The 27,662-nt window shown below is 41.4% G+C and overlaps 1 pseudogene; it reads left to right on the forward strand.

Annotated features, from left to right (window-relative positions):
- Positions 1-1,957: 1,957 nt before the first annotated feature.
- Positions 1,958-27,012, forward strand: LOC149236917 (uncharacterized; annotated as a pseudogene).
- The last annotated feature ends 650 nt before the right edge of the window (positions 27,013-27,662 follow it).

A 27,662-nucleotide genomic window follows, 5' to 3' on the forward strand; every position in this document is an offset into this window, starting at 1 on the left:
GATCAACAAGACATGGTCAGATTCATTTCTTCTTTCTCTGGGGTTGGTTCCTGGTGTATATCCTCTTCTTTTGACATTTCTGGATCCTTTTCTTCCTCTTCACAATCAATGTAAAATAATTTATTCTTGACACACTTATGACCTTTAATATATTTGTTATCACAATTGTAGCAAATCCCTTTTGCTCTTTTTTCTTCCAATTTTTTTGGTGTTAACCTTGTAGGTTGTGGAAGGCTAGGAGAAAAAACACTTCCATATTTATAGTTGCGAGGGGTAGACATCCTTGTTTCCATAATTTTTCTTTCCACTTTTCTTTCCAACCTAAATTCCTTCTCCAATGAATCATGTTCCCAAAGACGAACGTCATGTTGAATGTTATCCTTTAAAGTCCCTATGGAGACATCAATCCTCTGCTTCTCTGAAATATCATTTTCACTTATATTCAATTTTTGAAAGTCCTCAATGTGCTCTTCCATTGACCACTTTTGTTTGAGATTTATCAATTAGCTAAAGAAGGTGTTTCTCTTTGTATCCTCATAATGTGCTATCATTTCCATCATGAAAATTAACCACATAACAAGTGGTTTACGAGAACAAAGCCCTTTATACCATAAAAATTGATCCGGTTCTAAATATGAAGATGCAATACGTACCTTTTGTAACAGTTGCACCTCATGTAGATCAAAATATTGCTCCATCTATAGTATCCAATTTACCAGATCCTTGCCATCAAACTTCCTCATATCACCTTTTCTTGATTTTAGAATCTCGATATTGAAATGACTGTAACTCTGTAATTTCAAATCTTCAAGTTCTAAAATTGTGTCCTGCAATATCCCTATGAGTCCACTTTCTTACCCTACAAGTCTGATCAAGATTGGATTCTACAAGAAAGAGTTATGTCAAATCTCCCACATGACCTGATTATAGACTAGTTCAGTAGAGCGAACTTGTACAAGGTGCCACGTGTCATTGTTTCAACCTTAGGACTTGAAACCAATATACAAAAAACTACAGTCCGTTTGATTTCTCTAGCTTCTTACGAAATTTCAATCTGATGCTTGCAGAGAAAGTTATTACTATTTTCCCAAGATCACCTTTTTGGAATGTAATTCGGGAGTCTGCAAAAACCCTCATTTCCTCAGATCATATCTCCGAAAATCTGGTACCTGAGGTTTAGAATGATTTCTTCTCAAATGGGTTTTTTTTAAGCTTCTGAAACTTCGTATTGAAAATGTTATAGCGAAAATTTCACGATGACCTGTTTGAGATGGAATTCTGGAGCTTACAACAACCCTAACTTCCTCAGATCATATCTCCGAAAATATAGCTAGATAAGATCTAAAATTCAAACTTGAGGTTTAGAGTAATTTCTTCTCAAATGGCTTTTTTTTAGCTTCTGAAACTTCATATCGAAAACTTTATAGCGAAAATTCCATGATGATCGGTTCCAAGCAGCGAAACCCTAGAATCCAAAGCTCTGATACCAAATGTTATGAAACTAGCTCACAAAAAGATAGAAAAGATAGATAAACGCCTTAGAAATAAGATTCTTCGAGGGGGAAACCTCCTTTACATTACACAAATTAACAATTCTTGGATGATACAAATGACAATACCTCCTTTCTATATATAGGAGTCTAAGGTGTCATAATGTAATGAGAGCCGACATAACAATAATAATGTAAGGGCACAACAATAACAATAGCGGGCTTCTATGGGGCATAATAATAACAATATGGGGACTACATGGGTACAAAAATATAATAAGGGGGTTGCACTAATAACAATAAGGGGTTACACTAGTAGTATAGGGACCGAACAAAAACACACTATTCACATATGGCTCTTTTTTCTTATCTGTGGGAGCTAAGTAGAATCACCCACATACATGTATATACCGCCTCATACATATATATACTATACTTGAATCTCACCCTCATCCTCCACAACTTTTATTCCCCTCATTAACCAAAACCATCCCATCCTACTTTGTGCTCTGCAGTCTATCACAACCAATACCTTCAATATCTTCAATGAATTTCCCTTTTCCAACACTCCGCATTGCACATTCGCATCAACCACCAATGTTGCAATATCCAGTCGACCACACCCAATAGCTATGGAAACGTATCATATCAATTCACAGCGCATGGGGAGATGTGGGATTTGAAGCAAGAGAGACAACATAACTTCGAAGAATGGAGGTTGGGCATAGAAACAAACACCCAGTGCTCATGGACCATTGTTGGCTCAGGGGGTCCTGACCCAGTTTTAGTTAGTTGCGCCAACCAACAAAATGCTACACGAATGTCCCTTTTAGCAAAAACCTGCGTAGTGCAAGCTGCAATCTCACCCAAAGCAGTATGGGGGGATGTTGGAACCAAGTTTCTGCATCCAGAGATTAATGTGATGTCTTTTAGCACCCCAGATTTTCCTTTGCGCAGATCTATGAGCCCCTAGGGCTCAGTATTGCAACTCTATTCAAACAATCTTCAGACCTTCGCAAAGGTCTACAATTGGCTTTTGCGGACTTTTATCAGTTGATTTATCTACTTACGTGCATTAGAGAACAATCCTAGGTTAGTGTTCGCGTAGATCTACTTAAGTTATTTAGAAAACATAACAGAATTCATCACAGTCTTCGTGAAATTACTTAACATGTATTGTGTTCATCTATTAAGACTTATTCAAGTGAATCGCGCATCATTAGACCAATAGTTCATAAACACACTATTCATCTGCATCATATATTGTAAACAAAAATAAACAAATATACATAGGAATTCTTTAATAATCTTCTTTATTGATCTTCAATTCAATTTTACATACCCAAAACTACCCTACGCACTCAACTGCAGGGGTCCATGCACTCAACTACAGACTCTACCTAGGACTCTATGCACTCAGCTGCAGAGCCTTTCTTTCCTATCTGACCCACTCTCTGCGCTATCACTTTTCTCTTACTAAACCATTACATCCAATATTATGCTTTAGACTCTCTAAGACACACCTATTTATAGCCTTTTACATACAATCCCATGGTTCGTGGACCATGGGTGGGTCTCCAAACCAACTCAAACTTTACATAAACAAGGGGCTAGAACCCCTTTGACTACTAACCAGCTACGCACTCCAAATCCACAAATTGTAGAGAATTTACATTAGTTACAAAATATACATCAAAACTTGGGTTATTTTAACCCCAAAACTGACCCAGGATTCCCCATCCCAACAACCATCCAACACAAAGATCGTGACTTTCCATCGAGTCACTCAGCTGGCACTGTGATCTTGCTATAAAGATACCCTAGCTCCACCTGAATGACAGCAACTTCGGCAGTGCTCTGAGTGGCTGCTTGCTTGACCTCCTCAACCAGCCTCTCTATAGCTGGTCCTTTTGCGGCCAACGTCATTGTCTGTTGCATCTGCTGCAAGCCCGTTAGCTTCTCATGAATATTGATCATGACCTGGTAAGCCTCCTTTAACCAAGGTTGCAGCCTGGCCTTAAGCAAGGCCTCCTTCTTCTATGCCACCTCTACCTACACAAGGAGCTGCTTCCCCTCCTGCAATTTGGCTAGGCGTTGTGCTGGTGAAATGGAGTGTGTTGTTGCCCTAACTTCATCATACTACCTCTGCAGCTCCCTAACCTCTGTATTCAGTGTCTGCAGGTTGGGGTCTTCCTGTAGAGTTGTCACCAACTCCATTGATTTCTCAAATAATGTCGAATAGTCAGTGACTGTGGCATCCAAGGTGGCCATTCCTTCTCTAATGGCGGCTCTGCGCTGCTCCTGGACCTCAGGTGGAGTTGTGGGCTACAATTTTAACTGCAACTCAGTTATTTTCATATTGAGTTCAAATTGAACTTGGTCAACCTCTACCTTTGCTTCGCGCACACCAGCGGCTAACTTCTTGATCTTTGATTTTGGTTGTGCATCTTTAGGAATATGAAGCTCAAGCATTGTTCTACATGCCTCTGCGACTGTTAACTCTAGTCATGAACTGTGCGCCTAGAGCGCTTCCTTCTCCTGCAAAACTTGTGTATTTTCAGAAAACAAATGCAGATTATTAACTTTGATCTCGGTGACAACACTGAGAGCTCATTGTTCCCTGATGCGAAGATCTTCCACGATTCCCTATAATAATGCATGCAATGACTCCAATTGCATCGCGGCAAGGTTCAAGCCCATATTTGGGATTTTGTCAAGGAGGGCGCATTGTTCCTCAGTGTTGAAGTGGACTAAACCTGGAGGCAAGGGGAAGACTCACACATCTTGTAGCCACATAATCATCTCCGCGCATGTACTTTGACCTCATGCCGAATTGCCTGTTGTGCCGCTCACTTTCTCGAAATATGCTTGGATCTTGGTTGCTTGGAGCTCCACCTCTTGAAGATCCTTCTGGACTCCTCCCAATGTTTGTATATATTATTGTTCCAACTGTTGTAGTACTTATGTTGCAACATCCATGACTTTATCACTGATCTCATCCAGATCGCTTTCTGTGAGCACCATGGGATCAACTTGTGTTTTCTGAGCTTTCTACTTCTTTCGCGATCCACCTTGTTGTTCCAACTCACATCTTTTTAGAATGAAGGGGTGTGATGTCGCTCCTCGCCTTTGTCGCCTTGTCGCATAAGCTCTTCTATTTTTTTTCCAGTGAAGGTGACTTGTCACCTTTCTGGGTCTCGCGCTGCTTGTGTTCTGCCTCCTCCTTAGCAGCATGTTCCTTCTCATCCCGAGCCTTCTCTGCAGCATCCTTCTTCTTCTGCATAGCCTGCTTAGATGTCTCCTTCCTTTTCTTCGCGGCCGCACTCTCCATACCTATGCTTGGCCCAGCATCTAGATCTGAAGGGGCACGCCACTCGGCTAGCCAGAGCGCCACTACCTCTTGCACATCAGTCTCTGTTACCAAATATGACAAGTCATTCCACTTCTGTGTTGGATGCTTCTGCACCTAGATGTACACCTTGTGAAAGTCACCCTTAAATGTTGCGTAGGTTGGCAACTGCGTGTACAAGTTTTGGGACAACCTTGGATGTTGGTTAATGGCCATGCAGAGACTCCCTTCCATCAGGACCCAAAAGAATTGTGTTTCTATATCCCACAAGGAGGTTAACAGTGCTGCCTCCGGTAATCCTTCTTCCAGTGGAGGAAACTGGCGATCCTTCGGAAGTTCCCATGCAACCAATATAATCGACAAAAGTAACCAAGCTTAATGAAACGGCTTGGTTTCATCATGGGCCTCATGCCAATATCTATGCGACCAATTGCACTATGGGGTCTAATATGGACAAAATGAAATACCCACACAACTTTTTCACTAGTTTGTAATCTTTTTTCATTCGCTCTGCAAGTTCCTTCTCTCTCGTCTTTCCACCAAACTCTTTGGTCGGATTCAGACCTTCATGTGGTGGGTGCATAATAATGTGAATGAGCATATCTGTGATGGGTATAGGCCCTCCTAGCCATAAACACCCATCATGCACCAAAGTGAGTAGTTGGCATATGCAAATTGTGTTAATGGGGGTGCGGTGGTAATGTGGCACCCATATCGAGTTGAGCAATCCTTATTGCTCAATGTCGCGGACCCATTACTTTGTTCCCAGCGTTGTCATACCTATTTCTTCATAGTAAACTCTCTTCATGTACTTGTCCGTTGCTAAGGGTGGGAAATTAACATGATTTGTGAGGTACCAATCCTCCATCTTCAATAATGGGACTCGCGCAAGTCACGTACCTTTCAAAGGCACCTACTCAAGTAGCAGGGGTGTGGAGATGGTAAATTTCTCTGAGTCTGGGTCTTTAGTGATCTTCACTTTTCTCTTTCTCGGAGGGATATACCTAGGGAGGTTTGTTATAGGTTATGTGCCTTCAACATCAATATCCTTCGTTCCCTGACCTTCTTCCACCTCCATGTCTACAACCTTTTGTTTATCCTTCGTTGTTTGCTTATCCTTCTTCTGGGCTGGCTTCGCGGTATGCTTCCTTGGGGAAGCGCACACCTCTACCAGCTTTTTCTGCTTCTCCTTTGCTCTTTTGCCATGGATTATTTTGGCCTTAGTGACCTCAGCGTGGTGGGCACCGCAAGTGTGGCTTCAACACTGGATACTTCAGGTCCTCGGGCATCAAATACAGTGGATTCCGAACTTAAAACTTCTAAAAGGTTGGTGGAAGTCATCCTCTCCATAAATAGATCATGGGCTTCCACAGAAACGTTTTTGTGTGCGAAGAATTCCTCCCAAAACGCTTGGCTCATGAGCGATAGACAACAAATTCAACAACAACTCTAAGGGCACAAAGTGTTCTCTGTCGGGCTGGCATGCAGAATTTATAGGGGATTTTGAATTCAAATCCGACCGTTCCCCCCAAATTATGAAAATTAATGTTGTTTTGGCAGTAGATCTTCAAAGATTTGGCCTTAAATGCCGCCAACCCTCTCCTTTTAATCATCTTCTAGCTGTCAAATCATGAACAGTGACTCCAACAGTCACTTTTCTATTGTGCTACATGACACCTCCCTCCATAGCGCAACTTCCTGCGCATAGCTTCATTGGTTGTATCTTCATCATCTTTCGCATAGCCCGCCTACTACATAGTCCTCTGACCCTAGCAGTGTAGTTTATAGTCCCACGCTCCTTTGCAACTGCCAGGAACACTAAGACTTTCCTATTGCCATATAGTCATTGCGCATGATCCCATGTATACATCTTCAATCAGCTTCCATTCACTCTTCCTGGAAAAGGTTCTACATTCAGCTTTGTGAGATGAATTGTGCCTCCATCTATAATTTCTTTGATAATATATGGCCCCAGCCAATGCATCTGAAATTTACCCAAAAATTTAGTGAACTTACTATCATATAACAAGACTAGATTGTTTACCATGAATGTGCAAATCTTGATGTGCCGATCGTGCCATGCTTTTTCACATTCCTTCTATACTTGCTGATAAAATCCAACCAAGAATTGATCCTCTTCAAGCTCCATCAATTGCGCCACCTGTTCTTCCAAGGCTTCACAATTCACCATACCTGTGAGAGATGTGATGCGCAGACTAGGCACAATATACTCCATCGGCATTACAGCTTCGACACCATATACCAATCTAAATGGAATTTGTCTTGTCATCTTCTTACAAGTAGACTTATACGCCTATAGTACTGCAGGTACATGCACATCCCAGTCATTTTTCTATGCGTTGCATATCTTCGTCAACGCGTTCTCCAAAATATTTTTGAAGGCCTCAACAGTTCCATTGGCCTATGGGTGATACAGCGTACTCTTCCGATGGTAGACTCGAAATTCTTCAGTTAATGCGCTAATTGTTTCATTCAGAAAGTGCATACCTTTGTCACTCATCAACACTTTCAGACAACCAAATCCGGTTAAGACATACTCAAACAAAAACTTCGCTATTGTAGCCCTTGTACTATCCTTAACCAGATGTGCCTCTGCCCATCTGGTTAGCTATTCCGTCACATTGATGATATATCGTGCACCAGTTCTCTTCCCTGGGGGCTAAATTGGCCCACCAAAGTCAATTGCCCATTTTTCAAATGGCTACAACAACACTTGAGGCTGTAGTGGAAACTCATCCCTCTGCGATGGTTAGCCCGTTCTCAAACACGCATCGCATGCTTTACAATACACCTTGGAATCCTTGTGCAGCATTGGCCACCAGAGACCTGTGTGCAAAATATTTTGCGCGATCACCTTTCTTTCATAATTTCCTCCCACAGACCCTCCATGACCTTCAGCGAGAATGTTATTTCTCTCAAAATCTCGCACATATCTTCGCAATATTTCATCAGCACCCATCTTATACAAATGTCCCACAATCACTGAAAAGTTCATCATGCGCACTACAAGTTCCTTGTTTTATTGACCTGTATACCCTTCTGGTGCCATCCCTGTGGTCAACAAGTGAATAATATCTACAAAATGATTGTCCAATAGGCACACCGCGAAGAGCTGCGCATCTAGTAACCCTTCCTCTAAATTGGTAGGATCCTCTCCTATTTTGATCCATGGCAGATGGTCAGGTCCTACGTTTAACCTTCATGGCTTCACAATTACTTCAAAGTCATACTTATATAATAGTACCAACCATCTGCAAATCTTCCCCCACAACACAAGCTTATTGACTAGGTATTTCAAGGCAGAATGATCTGTGTACATCTCGAAATGCCCTCCTAACAGATAATGCCTGAATTTTTGCAGCACGTACACAATGGCCAATCCTTCGCACTCAGTCGTTGAATAATTCTTCTCAACCTTCGACAATTTCTTAGTCGTGAAGGTGATAGGGTGGTCCATATCTCCTTCATGGCCTGCATTAACACTGCACCGAATGCAATGCAAGAGGCATCCACATGTACATGAAATTCCTTTTTCCAATCAGGGAATACCAATATCGGCATGGTGACCATATTTTCTTTCAATAGATCCAAGTTTTCCTTACATTCTTCATCCCAACATAATGTTGCATCCTTCTTCAGCAATTTCTCCATGGGCGTAATAATCTGAGGAGATGCTTTGATAAATTTTCTGTAATATCATGTATGTCCTAGAATCGCGTGCAACTGCTTAACGCTCTTCGGGGCCTCCAGATTCAATATCACCATGATTTTTGCAGGGTCCACCATCATCCCTTGCTTGCACACCACATGACCCAATAAGATTCCAAAGGGAACACAGAATAGGCATTTCTTCAAATTCAACACAATCTGATATCTACGACACATATCCAACATCAGGCGCAGACTTGCTACATGGTGCTTCAGTAAACCAAACATTGTCCAATCATCAAAGTATACTTACAAGAACTTATGGATAGACTCTTTAAATTCTTCTATAAATACATGATAGAATATCGTAGATGCATTCTTGAGTCCAAACAACATCACAATATACTGGAAACAACCCCATTCTGTTGAAAAGGTTGTTTTTCTCCTATCCTCTGGCGCGATCTTGATCTAATGATACTGTGAAAACCTGTCAATGAATGAGTAGGCCTCCTTCCCTCCAAAATCTTCTAATACTTCATCAATAAATGATGTTGGGAATGGATCATGGACACAGGGATCATTAAGCTTCCTCAGATCTATGCAAATCCTTATTTCACCCTTTTGTTTCTTCTCCTCAACCACCATCAATCTCACCCAATCAGATTCCTCCACAAGTTCTATGATGCTCGCCTCCTGCATCTTATCCAACTCCTGAAAAACATTTTCCTTGTATTTTGGATTAAGACGATACAACCTCTGCTTAATAGGCTTTGTGTACGGCTTCAGCGTAATCTTCATGACACCCAAGTCGCCTGTTATGCCCTTCAGGCCTGAAAACTTGGTAGGAAAAACATCTTGGTACCTTCAGAGTAGCTCAATAACTTTGTCCACAATACCATCATCCCAATAATCCCCAATATTTGCAAACTTCGATTCTGCTTCAGTACCAATTCTTACTTGCTTTATTTTCAATGGTGTGGTGATGTCTGGGTTTTCTATTTGTGGACCTTTGACTTCGCGATACCCTTCTACTACTGGGATATTAATATTCCTTGGATCGTCATCCTCCTCTTCAGCAATCACATTATAACATTCCAACACATGGCACAGCTGGATGCTCCAATCTGGATGGACCCACTCCAATGGTTCTTGTGACATTCTAAAGATAACTGCCTTAATTTCTTGTAGAGCTTCATCAATGCTTGCGAAGCCATCTTCAAAACTGAAGATCAATAACAATCCTTCCCTTAATATATTCCACTCTATGGTGCCATGGCAGAGCTCCGTTTCCAGATACCATTTCATGGGAATTGTATCCAAGGTATGGCAAAATAAGTGTACCCACTCCAATTGTGGCTCCTTCCCATAAGTTTTAGTCCATTTCGCTAGCTGATCATGTGAATCATCCTTCCCACTATATCTATGAACCAATCTAGTGTTAGGCCACCCAAACCATAACCTCATCATTCTTCTATAATCCCTCCATCCATCAAAGCTATCCTTGTGCATACCCCACCATCGTGCGGGCATAGCGCGTAGTGCCAAATCTAATGCTTGGAAGCGGTGATCTTCGGGGACTTCACACTCAAATGCATCCAAAAACTTATCTACGTTAGTTAAACCATCATAATAGGGTAAATTCCTTACCTCCTACGAAACACAACGCAACGTTTTCGTCATCATATTACAGCGCAGTGTAGATACTTCATGTAAATGATTATGCTAGTGTTCCAACTATTCATCTGAATCAAAGGTGGAGGAACTTTCCCGGTCCCATGTAATAAGTCCATCTGCCATCGGATTGATCCAGTCCTGGTCTCATGTTGTTATTTTATAGATGTGTTCCAGTTCATCCCCACTTTCTTCATAGTCGTGGACTGGTTCAGTGTAGCACGCCCCTTCTACAAGGTCCAACAACACTACAACCTGAAGAGATTTACTTTCAAATGACATTGTCCTCTTCTTCAAGTTGATGACCCCATTCATGTCAATTTCCTAGTCAATTCCCAGCAGTGTAGGGTATGGATTACTGTCATCAATGATCTCTACCACTTGAAAGTCAGCCATCACGCTCGCTCCTTCTATATCAACTATGACTCTTTATAATCATCCCATAGGGATGATCTTCTGCTGGTTCACCATTCTGAGTTGAATTGGAGACCATTGCAGCACAGGTCTCCCCATCCTTTCCCATGTTTGCTTTGGCAACATGTTCGCATCAGATACCTGATCCATTTCATAGTCTCCTATTTGTGTGGTGAGCATCATCTCACGCCTTGTTCGTGCCTTGTGTTTACCAAATTTTCTAACTACGCGGTGTCCATCAAGGGCATTCTCTTTGCTAGCGCATTTGTTTACTAACTCCTACAGGCATTTCACAGCTTTTATATCACGCAGCAGTTTCATGCAAGTCTCCAAGAACATGGTTAGGACAGAGGGATCCACCTCTTTAGGCGCGCTAGTTCCTTGTGCTTTGCTTTGGCTTCCCGAGGTGGAGGCCTCAGCAAAGCTCTTCTTGGCTTCCATAAAATTTTCTTTAGCGCTCTCCAGATCAAAAACAACTTCCTTTTTTGGGTCCTTGCAGACCCATCCATCCTATTCAGGCTATTTTCCCTTATCATCACTAGTCATTATTCCACTCCTTAACACTATATTCATGCTCTGATCCTCTTCGCAGGGCTCGAATCTCATCATTTGTAAGTTCTGTGTCAGCTGTTGAGGTTGTGCCTTCTTTTTCTGCATCTTAGCTATCAACACCGGGCATTCTTCTATAGTATGGTCAAACTAACTGCAGTATTGTTATAGACATTTTTGTGCCTTACAGATCTAAGCATGAAATGTCCATAAACCAAGGGCTCCTAAGTCCCTAAAAGTGTTGTTCTAACTCCTAAAGGAACAAGGTCAACAAATTACAGCTTCTCCCAGAAGTTCTCCACCAGAAACTGCTCAGAATAAGTCAAAACAGGATCATTTCAGCTGCTCCACTAGCCAAGTGCGTTGCATAGCATCTAAGTCCACTAGCTAGGTGCGTTGCAACGCACCTAAATGCACAACCAGGGTGCATTGAGCGGGAAATGACAAGTGGCAGTGTCATTCCACGAGGTGGAGAGACAATGGAAGCTTCCAGAATCTTCTCCAATGACACTTGCCTCACTGAATTGGACCAAGGATGAGTAAGAGGCTTTCAGTCTCCAAGTGGAAGCAAGAACTGACAGAGAGAAGCCACTAATCAAATCATGAGCTGACTCATCCTCCTTGCATACATCTATATATGGATCCCTCATCCCAGAGATCCAGAGGCTGGAATTTTGCACATTGTAAGGAATTGTTGTTGGTTTTGAGATACATATCAGAGAATTGGGTGATCTATGCTTTGTTGGGGGTGAAGAAGGGACTTCTTTGCTGGGAGTTTGATGCTGGGTCAGGAATCATCGGTTGTAACTCCTCCTAGATCTTCTTGAATATCAATAAAACTATTTGAGTTTCTTCTCCATGCTTGTGTTTCATTGCTGCTTGTTACATTTGTATGGTTAACTTAAATCTGATCCTAAGTAATTTATGAATATAAACCCATGTCTTTGTATAGTTTCCTTCTTCTGTGATCTTACAGGTACTTGGTGAAGCTGGGCAAGTAAGGGAGCAGGTAGCTGGAAGCTGTCAAAGAGGAGAGAGATTGGATCGAAGGACTAGCGCAAGACACAGGTTGGTTCATCCTATTCCTCTTTGTTTATAGTTCATAAAGAAGAATACAAAAGTAGTTTTCTCTGCTTGTTTCTAAGGTAGCTGTCACACCTTAGTGGGATAGAGTAGTTCTAAATAGACACTTTTCCCAATAACAAAATGGCGACTCCACTGGGGATCGAACCCAGAATCTATTTAGTACTGTCGGATGGCGAGCAGTGGGGTGCTATTGGTAAAATCTCTGACCATATTGCTGTTTACTGTTTATAATGTCCTTGTGCTTTATTCTATCAAGACTCTGATCAAACTCATGTGTACATGCAGATGTTGGTCCTGTTTGTCCAGTAGTTCGCCTGAGAGTACCAGCTGTTGCCCCAGCAGGAGAGGCCGCCGGAAGTTCATGCCAGCATATGGATACTCAGAATAAACCATCTCCTGACGATCAAACCACCTGAAGAAGATATCAGAAAATGAAATCTGAGACTGACCAGCATGCCTAGACATATGGTCAACCCATCTCTGCATACGTGGTTCAGTAGGAGAAGGTAAATCGAGTGCAATATACTGCGGCTGCATCAGTGGTATCTTCTCCAAGGCAAAGGCGGTCAAAATAGAACCATACCCAAAGTTCTTCAACCTCCCGTTCTTTATCTTGGTCAACTGTTATTTCATCACAAGAAGTACTGCGTCGCACCAGTTGAACACCTTCGGTTGGAGGCATTCCAAGGCATGCTACATATAGGATCTGTTGGCTACATGAAGAGACGCACTACCGGCCATCCTACCAAAAGTAAACAGGATAGTCCTAAGGGACCTGTCAGTGACATCACGGATGATGATCTTTCCGTCTTTACTCGGCTGAGATCCTTCTCTGCAATATCGGCGGACATAATCTCTCACAGAATCGCCTCCTCGGGCCGAACCTGACAAAGAGATGGGGGCACCCCGCCTCGACAAGCCAGTCAAGAAATAGATGTCTACTGCAGTCAAGGGGATAGATTTGCCCCTAATCTGGAAAACCTGATTGATAGGATCCCAAGCATCGAGCAAATACTGCAGTAAGTTGATCTGCTGTCTCATGCTAGAAATGCGGAAGAACTTCAGCAAGCCACAATTCCGCAGTGTGTTCACTGTAACTGGATCATGTAGGGCAATCATGTCCTCTTCTTCATGCTCACGTTCTCGCCATGTAAGGGTCATCTTACTCCAAAGATCTCTGAAAAACAAACAAGAGAGGAGTTAAGTCCTGATTTTGGTGAGAAACAGGCAAAAATTCCATCAAAAATTGTGCAACAAATTCCCTTTCTGCGCCCAACGCACCTGCAGCAGTGTTCTAGGTGCGTTGAAAGCCAGATTGCCTTCAGACAGGCCAGCATTCAACGCAGGTTTCGATACACTGGGGGTGCATTGATGGCAGAACGAGTCCCTCAAACCCCAGGGGCTTAGAAAAGCAGGGAATCAGGCTCAAAATGCAAAATGGAAACCATGAAATGAAAGAGCTCAGGTTTAGCTCCTACCTGGTCCAAACGGCGCCGAGAATCGTCCACAAAATCTCCCGAAATCAACTGATGAAAATCGAGGGGGAAACTGTAGGAATTTACAAGGTAAGTTCCTCAGAAAGAACACCAAAAGGACACCGCTCACAACTAGACCTCAAATCAATACACCAGTATTTTTGACGTGGTTAAAACCCTCAAAGAGGGAAACAGTCCACGGCCTGAGCCAACGTGACCACTTCAGGCAATTTATTAATCAAAGAATGAAAATTTACATAAGCTTTCTCTCATGCACGGATTACTCGAACAATGACCCTCCATGCGCTTTAAATAGAACTCATGGACCAATCGGGTGTCAAGCCACGGATCAAGTGTCGGTAATACCGAGGAGAGAGTGAACCGTCGGATCACTACATATCGTGACCGTCGGATTGTAAGTTACAAAATGTACAACGATAAAGAAACACACTTTACCTAACTCTATACCTAACTCTATACTAGACCAAGTTGAACTTAACTATTTCCTATGTGTCGGAATATCCTAACATCCCCCCTTAAGAACAACTTGGGATAGGATTGAAGGATTTACAAATATGACACAATAGGAGAAGGAAGGAGGCACTAGAGCCTATCCCCCCTTAGTGACAACTTCCTGAACTCCAAGCATATATCGAAGTTTAGTGAACTTCGCCTCTGTGAGAGCCTTTATGAAGATGTCTGCAACCTGATCATCTGTTGAACAATATTGCACTTCAAGAACATGGTCATGAATGAGCTTTCTGATGAAGTGCATGTGTAGTTCAATGTGTTTGCTGCGCTGATGCTGGACTGGATCTTTGCATAGCTGAATGGCACTTTGATTGTCACACCAAAGTGTGGTTGGATGCTGCTGCTCAAAGCCAAACTCTAATAGGATCTGACGAAGCCACAAGGCTTCCTTACTAGCTTCCACGGCACCACGATACTCTGCTTCTGCTGACGAAAGAGAAATGGCAGCCTATTTCTTACAAGCCCATGTAATAGGTCCTGAACCAAGAGTGAAGACATAACCGGCAGTAGACTTCCGATCATCAGGGTCACCAGCCCAATCAGAATCAGTGAAACCAACTAATAGAGGAGCTGCTTTGGCACTGTAATGAATCCCAAACTGTACTGTACCTCGAACATAACGAAGTATTCTTTTAGCTGCTTTCCAATGACTTTCACGGGGGTTTTGCATAAAACGAGCAACAAGGCTAACAGCAAAGGAAAGGTCAGGATGAGTATGGGTTAAATACAAGAGTTTTCCTACAAGTTGACGGTATAAGGTAGCATCAACTTCAGGAGAAGTACAAGAGACTGAAAGTTTGACTCCAGATTGAAAGGGAGAAGGGGCTGGCAAGTGTCCTAAGTCTGTCATTTCAAATTTCTTTTTAAGGCTGGACTTCATATGGTTTATAAGGTTGGGATCACTACCAGTAAGAATAAGATCATCAACATAAAGAACAAGGATGATAAGAGAGTTGCCCACTTTCTTGGTGTAGACAGTATTGTCAGAATAACACCTAGAAAAGCCAGATTCTAAAAGAAAGCTATCCATTTTGGCATACCAAGCCCGAGGAGCTTGCTTGAGACCATAAAGAGATTTCTTAAGTCGACATACAAGGCTGGAGTCTGTTTGGATGAAGCCAATGGGTTGTTCCGTATAGATTTCTTCATGCAAGTCCCCATGCAAGAAGGCAGATTTAACATCCATCTGATGGACTTCCCATTTTAAAGAGGCAGCACAGGAAAGAACAAGGCGAATAGAGTTGATTTTGGCAACAGGGGAGAAGGTTTCAGTGTAGTCAATGCCTTCAACCTGTGAAAAGCCCTTAGCAACAAGACGAGCTTTATGTTTATCAACTTTCCCATCTGGTCCATACTTGGTTCTGTAAACCCATTTACATCTAACAAGTTTGCGTCCCTTTGGTAGAGGAACAAGATCCCATGTATCATTTGCCAACAATGAATGATATTCTTCATTCATAGCTGCTTCCCAATGTGGATGGCCTGAAGCTTTTGCAAAAGTGTCAGGATCATGATTTACTGGAGCTTGAGCCGGTAAAGAAGAGGCTCTTTCAAACTGAGAACGTGTACGTCGCTGATCTGTAGGATCACTGGCAAGATCACCTGCTGCATCCCGAGTAGCACGGACCCATCTTGGAAGTTGAGGATCCTGAGAAGGTGGGGGAGGATTGTCATCCTCACTTTCATCATCTGAAGAAGAAATGTTTTCAAAAGTAGAAGAGATAGGAAGAGGTGGCACATCCGCCGGACTAGGCTCGCAGGCCGATTTGTTTTCATCAAATTTTACATCTCTTCTAATGATAACATTTTTGGACTTAAATGGAATAAGTCTATAACATTTTACATCTTCAGCAACAAAAGTACATTTCTCACTCTTAGGTTCTAAAGCTTTATGCTTTTCATCTGGAATATGGGCCCATGCTTCACTTCCAAAAACATGAAAGTGACTTACATCTGGTTTAATGGAACTCCAAGCTTCTTCTGGAGTGATATTCTTTAGAACCTTAGTAGGAGTGCGATTTATTATATAATTTGCACAATTAATTGCTTCGGCCCAAAAACTAAGACTGAGTCCTTTAGATTGCAGCATACAATTAGCCATTTCCTTTAAGGTGCGATTTTTCCTTTCAGCTACACCATTTTGTTGTGGAGTGTATGGAACAGTATGTTGCATTTGAATTCCATTTTCGGTGCAAAAGTTGATGAATGTGTTTTTAACATATTCTCCACCATTATCAGTTCTTAGCTTAAGAATTTGATGTCCAGATTGTTTTTCAACAAAGGCTTTGAAGGCCAAAAAAGTGTTAAATACTTCGCTCTTGAGTTTTAAGAAGTATACCCAAGTGCGTCTGGAGAAATCATCAATGAAAGTTAAGAAATACTTGCAGCCAGAGAATGAAGCAACAGGAAGTGGACCACATAAATCATTGTGCACAAGCTGTAAAGGGGCTGAGGCGTGCCAAGAGGCACGTTTTTCAAAACTGTCCCGATGATGTTTTCCGAGTACACATCCGGAACAAACACCATCTCTGCAAGATACCATAGGAAGACCTGTCACCATATTTTCTTTACATAGATGCTGAAGGGAGCGATAGTTTAAGTGACCAAATCGCTCATGCCAAAGTTTGCTCACTTCATCATTATGAGCAACAAATACTGAGGGAAGATTTGATGACCCAAAGTTGTGAAACTTATACAACCTTGTGGAATCATCAGCAATACCAGTAACTAGAATATGTTTAGGATCTCTTAGATCCTTGATTACAACATCATGAGGTGAAAATTCAACAATTTTACCTTCACCTGAATGAGTTATCTGATATACAGATAGAAGGTTGCAGGATAAGGTTGGAACACATAATACATCATTAAACTGACCATTGTCTAGATGAATAGTTCCAGTCCCTACAACATTAAGAGATCTATCATCACCAACATATATATTTTTGGTGTTACAATCATTTAAAGAAGAAAACATGGCTTTGTTTTTGGCCATGTGATAAGAGGCTCCAGAATCAATGAGCCACTCATGAGAATGAGAAGAAGAAGATACATTTAATGCATAACCAAACTGAGATGATTGACAACGACATGCAGAAAGTGCCATTCCTAAAGATGAAGTTGAAGTTGAAGTTGAAGAATGCTCCACATGGATGTTATGTTTCTTCATTGCGGCTTCCAAGGCTTCCATCTTCTTAAAGCATTTAGATTCTAAGTGGCCATCTCGATTACAAAAGTTACAATGTCTATCAGTCTTCTTCCATTTGTTTTTATTGGTCTTATCATTTTGCTGAAATGATCTTTCATTTTGAGGGTGAGTTTGCTTAGGACCCTTGTTTGGTTTAGGACCATTCTTTTTAGGATATGACTTCTTAGGATTCTTTGAATTTGGTTGCTGCTGGGCGGCTAACGCTTTCTTGGAAGAGTTTCCAAGATTAAGAAGACCAAGGTGTAAGAGTTTTTCTTGTTCTCTTATTAAAGAATCACAAAAAGAGTCAAAGGAAGGGGCCTTGTAGTCTTTTCCTTGACAAATGAAAGCTTCCCTTGTAGAATGGAAGGTGGAAACAAATACAGAGTAGGCTGGTCCCAACTTAGTAAGGATGGAATAAATAAGGTTACTATCTTCTTTCTTAACCTTAACACCTTCCAAGAGATATCTAAGGGTCTTGAATTTGGACAAGAAATCTTCAATGCAAGAAAAATTATTAGGATCCAATGTAAGCAACTCATTTTCAAGTTGATGGGCTCTAATTTCATTTTTAATCCCAAAAACTTTAGTGATTTGTTCCACTGCTTCATGAGGAGTATCAAGTTCTGCAATATGGAATCTAAGATCAGGAGAAATAGACATCCCTATCAAACCACGTGCTTGATCTTGTCTATTTTCCCATTTTGCAGCCTTGTCTTCATCTTTTGGTTTCTTCTCTTGGCCTGTGGCTATTCTGTAGAGACCTTTACTTCTAAGTAAATCTTCCATGTAGGATATCCATTGGAAGTAGTTAGTGCTGTCAAGAATGACTTGGCATGGACTTTCCATTTTTTTTTAAAAACTGAAGCTGAAGATGCTGAAAGTAAGTGTTCCAATGGATAGATCTCGAAAAATTAGGCTGTTTTAAAAAAAAACGGCTCTGAAAAAGGCTTCCGGATGAAGAAGTTATGGCTTTTTGAAAAAAAATTGTTGAAGTTGCCGGCAAAGTGCGCGAATGTGCAGAAATGAAAAAGTCCGCCCCCACAAAATGGAGACTTGAACCCAAGACCTCTACTCTCTTAAAATAGCTTTGAACCAATTGATCTATACAAAAAATTTGAGAGAGAGAGAGAGAGGGGGGGGGGGGGGGCTTGTGTTGCGTGCTTGCCTTGAGAAAGCTCTTTTTCCCTACAAAACACAAAACACAAAACCCAACACGGACATGCAAAGAAAACGAACCTTACAGCTCGAAGTTAGCTTTACCCAAAAAACTAAATATTTTCAAAAATGAACCTTGCGGCTCAAAGTTAGCTTTAGCCGAAAAACTAAATATTTTTCTCAATGTTTCTGATTTTCCGAGATCACACTAAGGTGCAAGGAAAAGAGCATACGCATGAGAAAAATCCTTCCTTTCTGTTTCTGATTTGCCCAGATCGCACAGAGTCGCAGGGCAAAGAGCATACGCAGAAATGAAAGGTATAGATCCGGTTAAAAAAAAGCTAAATAAACCGAAACCGAAATAAGCAGAGAGAAAATAACAGTAAACTACAAATAAAGACTGTATACCTCCAGATCTTAAAAATGACGCAGCTAGGGCTACCAGAAACCTTTTCGCGTGAAACGAAAGGGGTTCCTCACTAGAACAGATGCTCCGAACACAACAGAGCAGTCCTCTCGGCCCGAAAGCAGTCAGAAATAGCAAATCTAGGACACGGCAGTCGGATGCAGTTCTACCAGCTTCAGATTTGGATCACCAACGGACGCGGCCCTCAAATAGCTCTGATACCATGTAGGAATTTACAGGGTAAGTTCCTCAGAAAGAACACCAAAAGGACACCGCTCACAACCAGATCTCAAATCAATACACCAGTATTTTTGACGTGGTTAAAACCCTCAAAGAGGGAAACAGTCCACGGCCTGAGCCAACGTGGCCACTTCAGGCAATTTATTAATCAAAGAATGAAAATTTACATAAGCTTTCTCTCATGCACGGATTACCCGAACAATGACCCTCCATGCGCTTTAAATAGAACTCATGGACCAATCGGGTGTCAAGCCATGGATCAAGTGTCGGTAATACCGAGGAGAGAGTGAACCGTCAGATCACTACATATCGTGACCGTCGGATTGTAAGTTACAAAATGTACAACGGTAAAGAAACACACTTTACCTAACTCTATACTAGACCAAGTTGAACTTAACTATTTCCTATGTGTCGGAATATCCCAACAGAAACCACCTCCAAAGCTCCAACAAACCAAGTTCAAATGAAATGGTAAAATGAGAGGTAAAAAACACTTTTTAATTACTTTTCCGTAGTTCAAAGTAAAATATTAGCGTTTTAATCTCGTTTTCAAGCAAATATTGTTAATTTCTGACTAGTTTGATGAAGCAGTTGAAAATACAGTACGATCTTTGGAAGGACAAAGTTATTTATGGTAAAAAATCAAAACAAGACCATCTGATCGAGCAGTGTTTACCGTGAGGTTCAAGCTCATTAAAAAATAAACCCGGATCGAGCAGTGTTTACCGCGAGGTTCAAGCTCGTTAAAAAATAAACCCGGATCGAGCAGTGTTTACCGCGAGGTTCAAGCTCGTTAAAAAATAAACCCGGACCGAGCAAATGTTTCCACCCTCGTTTAAGCTCATTAAAAAATGAACTATCCCCTGGTAAATAACCACCGTGAATGTAGCATTTCAGCCATTAAAGCCTTGGTCGTGTTTGCACAGTCACCTCCAATTTTCCATTGGCCAATCATTCACCTCCATTTGTTTGTTTACCCATTTTGAGGAACAGATGCGAAGAGTGATTTCACTAGCCATCCTTGTGACACTGCCGTGATTGGAAAATTCCAAACCTTACCTGGAATCAGCTGCTAGCCATTTTATCACTCGTTCCTCAAAAGACGAGTCTTCTTTAAGCTCTTTTCAACTGACTCGTAAAATATGAAAAGATTGTCGAGTCCTTGGCCTTCCAGCTCATTAAAGGGACAGGAAGTGCTATCCCTCCTCTAGATTTTAATCTTTTTGGACCTGAGGGATTATTGCACAAAAAGATCGAGCGCTTGTTTTGTTTGGCTCATTAAAACAATCGAAAATTCATCCCTTCTGTATTGTTTTATACTTTTTCGGACTTAAGGGATTAGATGACGAAAAAGGAATTTTGGAGTTACCTTTACGTACCTTTTCAGACTCTCTAAAAATGAAAAGGACCGAGTTATCTTTGTTGTTAGACTCGTTAAAAAGATTAATAGCGACAAACTTGTCTTTAGACGAGAACGAGTTTCACTATCGCTAGGCTCGTTAAAACATAGCGATGGGTTTGCCCGAAGGGCAAATTATAGAACAAGCATATGTTATCCTCCTCAAGCTTGACAAAAATAAAGAGGTACTGGTTAGGAATGACTGGGGAAAATTGGGAAGAAAACTCAAAGAATCTTTATTGGTAGCAAGTCGCTCTTGAACATGACACTTCCACTTCGTGCCCGAGTCGGGTTGGGTTGTTTCATTCACCAGTCACATCGCCATGGTCTCGCCATAGCATCCACATTTGGGGTTAATGCTACCAATCCATCACATAAGTGTCGCCGACATGTTCAAGAGAAGTCATCCAGAAAGGCCACCTGTGTCCTGCCCACTACCATACATTGTACTCCATTCTTTCATGACCGCCACCCTGAACCATATATCATCAGATCGTTTTCACCTCCATCAAAATCATTTGCTCCGTTCCGTGTCATTGATGTGGAATTCATTAAGGCCCTCCTATGACGGATCACTCCTTGTCGACATCAGCTCATTATCCAAGAAGTTGATCTAGGAACACCCCATTCAGTACTTTGAAGCTTGCATGCCTCAATGGCAAGTTTCTCACTTCCGACAACAGGTTTACATCAATGACCTTCGACCGAAAGATTTTGCGTGGTGTTCGATGCCAAGTCCTTTATTCACACCACGTGAATTGTACTGCAGTACCTTGAGGGTCATTATCATTATCAGTGATTCCTCTCGCGCTTGTTAACAGTTTACATCATTGACTGGTAATCAAGCGATGTCTTTCCATGTTCGACTTCAAAACATTTCTCACATGGATCGACTTGTACTTCGAGTGAAGATCGGACGAGATTGAAGACCCCGGATCTAGTTTCATCCATCCGGGCTGCGATATATATTCAGGAAAATAAAGACATTGAAATGTACAGCATTGCAGCACAGATAATCATCCTACCAAAAGGATGATGGCTCTATCAGAATCATCAGTCTACCATCAGACAATTGTCTGTCCTATGTACATGAAAATGAATTTATAAAGCTGAGCATGGGAATGCCCGCCTCAGCTAGATCATGAAAACAGTATGAAGATAATGTATTGTATTGTATCTTATTACAGGTCTCCTCCCAGCATTGAAAGAACTTCGGATCCTCCTAATAAAGCATTTCACCCGATAAACGACCTCATACTTTAGGGGGCAACTATTATAGACATTTTTGTGCCTTACAGCTCTAAGCATGAAATGTCCATAAACCAAGGGCTCCTAAGTCCCTAAAAGTGTTGTTCTAGCTCCTAAAGGAACAAGGTCAACAAATTACAGCTTCTCCCAGAAGTTCTCCACCAGAAACTGCTCAGAATAAGTCAAAACAGGATCATTTCAGTTGCTCCACTAGCCAAGTGCGTTGCATAGCACCTAAGTCCACTAGCTAGGTGCGTTGCAACGCACCTAAATGCACTACCAGGGTGCGTTGAGCGGGAAATGACAAGTGGCAGTGTCATTCCACGAGGTGGAGAGACAATGGAAGCTTCCAAAATCTTCTCCAATGACACTTGCCTCACTGAATTGGACCAAGGATGAGTAAGAGGCTTTCAGTCTCCAAGTGGAAGCAAGAACTGACAGAGAGAAGCCACTAATCAAATCATGAGCTGACTCATCCTCCTTGCATACATCTATATATGGATCCCTCATCCCAGAGATCCAGAGGCTGGAATTTTGCACATTGTAAGGAATTGTTGTTGGTTTTGAGATACATATCAGAGAATTGGGTGATCTATGCTTTGTTGGGGGTGAAGAAGGGACTTCTTTGCTGGGAGGTTGATGCTGGGTCAGGAATCATCGGTTGTAACTCCTCCTAGATCTTCTTGAATATCAATAAAACTATTTGAGTTTCTTCTCCATGCTTGTGTTTCATTGATGCTTGTTACATTTGTATGGTTAACTTAAATCTGATCCTAAGTTATTTATGAATATAAACCCATGTCTTTGTATAGTTTCCTATTTCTGTGATCTTACAGGTACTTGGTGAAGCTGGGCAAGTAAGGGAGCAGGTAGCTGGAAGCTGTCAAAGAGGAGAGAGATTGGATCGAAGGACTAGCGCAAGACACAGGTTGGTTCATCCTATTCCTCTTTGTTTATAGTTCATAAAGAAGAATACAAAAGTAGTTTTCTCTGTTTGTTTCTAAGGTAGCTGTCACACCTTAGTGGGATAGAGTAGTTCTAAATAGACACTTTTCCCGATAACAAGTATTGACATGACAAGCATGTCTGATTCTGGCACTCCCACACATAGTGCCCTAGTGTCCCACAGTTGTAGCAGATAACCTATCCGCAACCTCTGCGAGGTCCTCCTCCTCTGCGGCCTCATCCTCTTCCCTGATAACCTCTGTGTGCTCCTCTAGTTCTCTACTCTGGGGGCCAAGTTTCTACTTGCATCCGGTATGTAGGTGTTATTTCCATCATTAGCTCATAGCTGCGACAGTGGTGCTCATCATGGCCCACAGATTTAGAGAAGTCATATCACAACTGTTGGGGTCTCTGAACGAACTTTTGAAGCAAATGACAATTATCCATTGTCATTTTTTCAGCAACCTGACAAATAGTGCACCATAGCGCAGCCCCCATGCTCAGCCCTGCTAGGGCTTCCGCTTTAGGGGAATTGGTCCCCCTCCTGTAATATAATTCACGAATACAGGACAATGGTTTTTATCATGCCCTTGGCTCTTACACTTCATACACCAAACTTTCGCGCGCACCTCTGGTTTAGTCTCCTTATCTCTCTTCAAGCTTTACAATTCTAAACATAGGCTCTGTAACTAGGAGTGAATCTGTTGTACCCCCAAGGTCGGATCTTGAATGGGAATTGCATGAAACCTCATCACGATTTCTAAGGCTTCTGCCTGAGTTCCTATCTTCTGTTGCGATAGAGCAATTCTCAGGTGGGGTAGAAGTGAAGCTATAAACCATTCATGATGCTGACCATCCATGAGCTGCATGTTAGCTTCTCGAATCACACATTTCAACCTTTGATCTAATTCTCAAGGTATCTCATCAACCCTCATCGTGATTTCCTTAAGTCCAACTAAACTCTTTGTTTAAAGCATCCTTAGTATCTTCTAGCGATGCCAGAGGATTATCATAACAGTACTTAATGTACCAAGTCAGTGTGCGATCCTGCAAAGCGGTAACCAACTATGTCTTCTTTATATTGTCATCAATGATATGTTGCGATGTCCACACAACATTTGCAACAAACCATAACTGCTCTGTATCTTCACTCCCAATGCCTTTGAAGATCGAAAGCTTCATCGTATTCGCCATGGCGGATGGTGATGGTGGAAGTGTGGGAAAAGGTGTATGTGGTGGGGGTGGAGGTGGAGGTGGACTATATGGTTGAAGTGTTTGCGGAAAAACATGTGTTATCAGCTGAACAACGCTTCACAAGGAGTTTGTTCTACCCCTTCGTTATCATTCAACAGAGGTCCAATCAATGGATTATACTCCAACCCTGATCCTTCACGATTTCTAAAGAGTATTCCACTTCGCGTAGCTCAGATAATCAAGGCAATGGCATAACCCATTTTTCACATAACAACATTTTAATCCAAGTATTCAAATATCTTAAATACTTACCTCACGATCCTTTGAAAAACCTTCACTTCACTTCGTTGTAGCTGACTGATGTATCAACCGCGAACTCTGTTACAAATCCTCCTATAATTCGATTGAACCAGTGATCAACAGCCTGCATGATCTTGTCTTCAGAGGCTTATAATCGTCGTACCAGTTCTGGAGTCCACAATATTGGTCCGTCAAGCTTCCACCTCCCTTGACCGTCTGCCAACTTATCTAACCACTCATATAATTTGATCAGGAAGGTGTAGAATAAAATTTCATGTATCTCCATATACAAATACCTATCCAACCACTACTCCTTTGATAGGCACAGATTCCTGTTTTCCTGCACCGCGAATTCGTGAATTTTTCTATCGAGCCACTTTTCAATTTCTTTCTTCGTCGGGTTCTAGTGATGTGACATCACACATCTCCTTCAAGTAGATCCCGGTCCTGGAAACAGAACCATTTGTTGTTTTAGGGGGTCCTGACCTAGGTTCAGAGTTAGTTGCGCCAACCAACAAAACCCTACACTACTGGTGCTTTTGGCAACAACCTACGTAGTGCAAGCTACAGTCTCACCCGAAGCAATATGGGGGGATGCTGGAACCAAGTTTCCACATATAGAGATCAATGTGATGTCTTTTGGCTCCCTAGATCTTCCTTCACGTAGATCTATAAGCCCCTAGGGCTCGGTATTGCAACTCTATTCAAATAGTCTTCAGACCTTCGCAAAGGTCTACAATTGGCTTTCGCAGACTTTTATTAGTTGATTTATCTACTTACGTGCATTAGAGAACAATCCTAGGTTAATGTTCGTGCAGATCTACTTAAGTTATTTAGAAACATAATAGAATTCATCACAGTATTCGTGAAAGTACTTAACATGTATTGCGTTCATCTATTAAGCCTTATTCAAGTGAATCGTGCAGCATTAGATCAATAGTTCATAAACACATTATTCATCCACAGCATATATCATAAATAAAAGTAAATAGAAATAAGCATATATACAAGGACTTCTTCAATAAACTTCTTTATTGATCTTCAGTTCAGTTGTACATACTCAAAACTACCCTACGTACTCAGCTACAGGGGTCCACGCACTCAGATGCAGACACTACCTAGGCCTCTACGCACTCAGCTATAGAGCCTTTCTTTCCTATCTGACCCACTCTTTGCGCTATCACTTTTCTCTTACTGACCCATTACATCCAAGATTATTCTTTAGACTCTTTAAGACACACCTATTTATAGCTTTTTACATACAATCCCATGGTCCGCGGACCATGGGTGGGTCTCAAAACTTACTCAAACTTTACATAAACAAGGGGCTAGAACCCCTTTGACTCCTAACCATGTACACGCTCCACATCCACAAATCATGGATACTTTACATTAGTTACAAAATATACATCAAAACTTGTGTTATTTTAACCCCAAAACTAACCCAAGGGACCCCATCCTAATAGGTCCCCAAAACAAAGATCATCCTGGCAACAGAACCATTTGTTGGCTTAGGGGGTCCTAACCCAGGTTTAAAGTTAGTTGCACTAACCAACAAAACCCTACACTACTGTCCCTTTCTGCAACAACCCACGCAGCGCAGACTTCAGTCTCACCTAAAGCAGTATGGGGGGTGGTGGAACCAAGTTTCTACATCCAGGGATCAGTGTGATGTCTTTTAGCGCCCTACATCTTCCTTCGCATAGATCTATAAGCCCCTAGGGCTTGGTACTACAACTCTATTCAAACGGTATTCAAACCTTCGCGAAGGTCTACAATTGGCTTTCGTGGACTTTTATCAGTTGATTTATCCACTTACACGCATTAGAGAACAATCCTAGGTTAGTGTTCGCGCAGATCTACTTAAGTTATTTAGAAAACATAACAGAATTCATCACAGTCTTCATGAAAGTACTTAACACTTATTATGTTCATCTATTAAGACTTATTCAAGTGAATCAAGCATCATTAGATCAATAGTTCATAAACACATTATTCATTCACAACATATATCGTAAACAGAAGTAAACATAAATAAACAAATACACACATGAATTCTTCAATAATCTTCTTTATTGATCTTCAGTTCAGTTTTACAGACTCAAAACTACCATGTGTACTCAGCTGCAGGGGCCCGCACACTTAGCTGTGGACTCTACCTAGGTCTTTGTGCACTCAGCTGCAGAGCCTTTCTTTCCTATCTAACCCACTCTCTGCGCTATCACTTTTCTCTTACTAAGCCATTACATCCAAGATTATACCTTAGACTCTCTAAGACACACCTATTTATAGCCTTTTACATACAATCCCATGGTCCATAGACCATGTGTGGGTCTCAAAACCGACTCAACCCTTACATAAACAAGGGGCTAGAACCCCTTTGACTCATAACCATCTATCCACTACGCATCCACAAATCGAGGAGACTTTACATTAGTTACAAAATATACATCATTTTAACCCCAAAACTAACCCAGGGGACCCCATCCCAACAACCATGATGCCTCCTGAATTCGTGGAATCCATGAAAAGCTACATGGTTGGGAGTGGAAGGAAATATGTTATGGACTCACAAATGATGGCCAAAGAATCCATGGCTGATGTTAATTCTCTCACACTCTTAGGTGATGGGAAGGATGCGAGGGTTTTCAACGTGGATGAGACACTGCTCTCAAGCCTACCCTTTTTCGAAGGGAATTAGTATGGGTAAGATGAACTAATATGTACCTCCTTATAGATCACTTCAAATACCTTTCCAATATTAAATATTTTTTATTTTGATTTTAAATTTTAAAAATAATTGAAACCCTAATTAAAAAAACTAAACAAAGAACTTATTTACTCTTATTTATCACATTTCAAAATATTCTCAAAACACAATATAAATTTAAGTTCAAATATCTAGAGTTAAGTTCAAAGCACGTAGGAGCATCTCGAATATCTATGCTTGGAATTGTGTTAATCTTGGAGTACACTCTGGCATCACACACAAAAAAAGACTTAGTCGTAACGCGAGAATCCACTCTCTTTCTTTTTTAATTAGCATGAATGCTAAGAAGAATCATCCACAACCATATATATATTGCCTCATATATGCATAGTAGTCTACCCAGGAAGAAGAATTGCCTGGGAATGTCAAAATTTTGTATCAGCCATGACGATCAGGTTCCATATAGCAAGATCAAGGATTCACCTCAGATTAGATGTGACGTTTCTCTCCATCGATCGGATGCTCATTAATCGAGTGAGTGGCGGGTATGTGAAGGAAAAAAAACCATTCGCGCACATGCTAACAAATAGATTCTCCATTCTTCATTTGAATTTGCAAGTCGAGCTTGCTGAATAGAATTT

Source organism: Pinus tabuliformis, chromosome 8 (assembly GCF_031772625.1).
Source record: "Pinus tabuliformis cultivar Carrire ecotype Pingquan chromosome 8, CPIR1, whole genome shotgun sequence".
NCBI classification, from domain to species: domain Eukaryota; kingdom Viridiplantae; phylum Streptophyta; class Pinopsida; order Pinales; family Pinaceae; genus Pinus; species Pinus tabuliformis.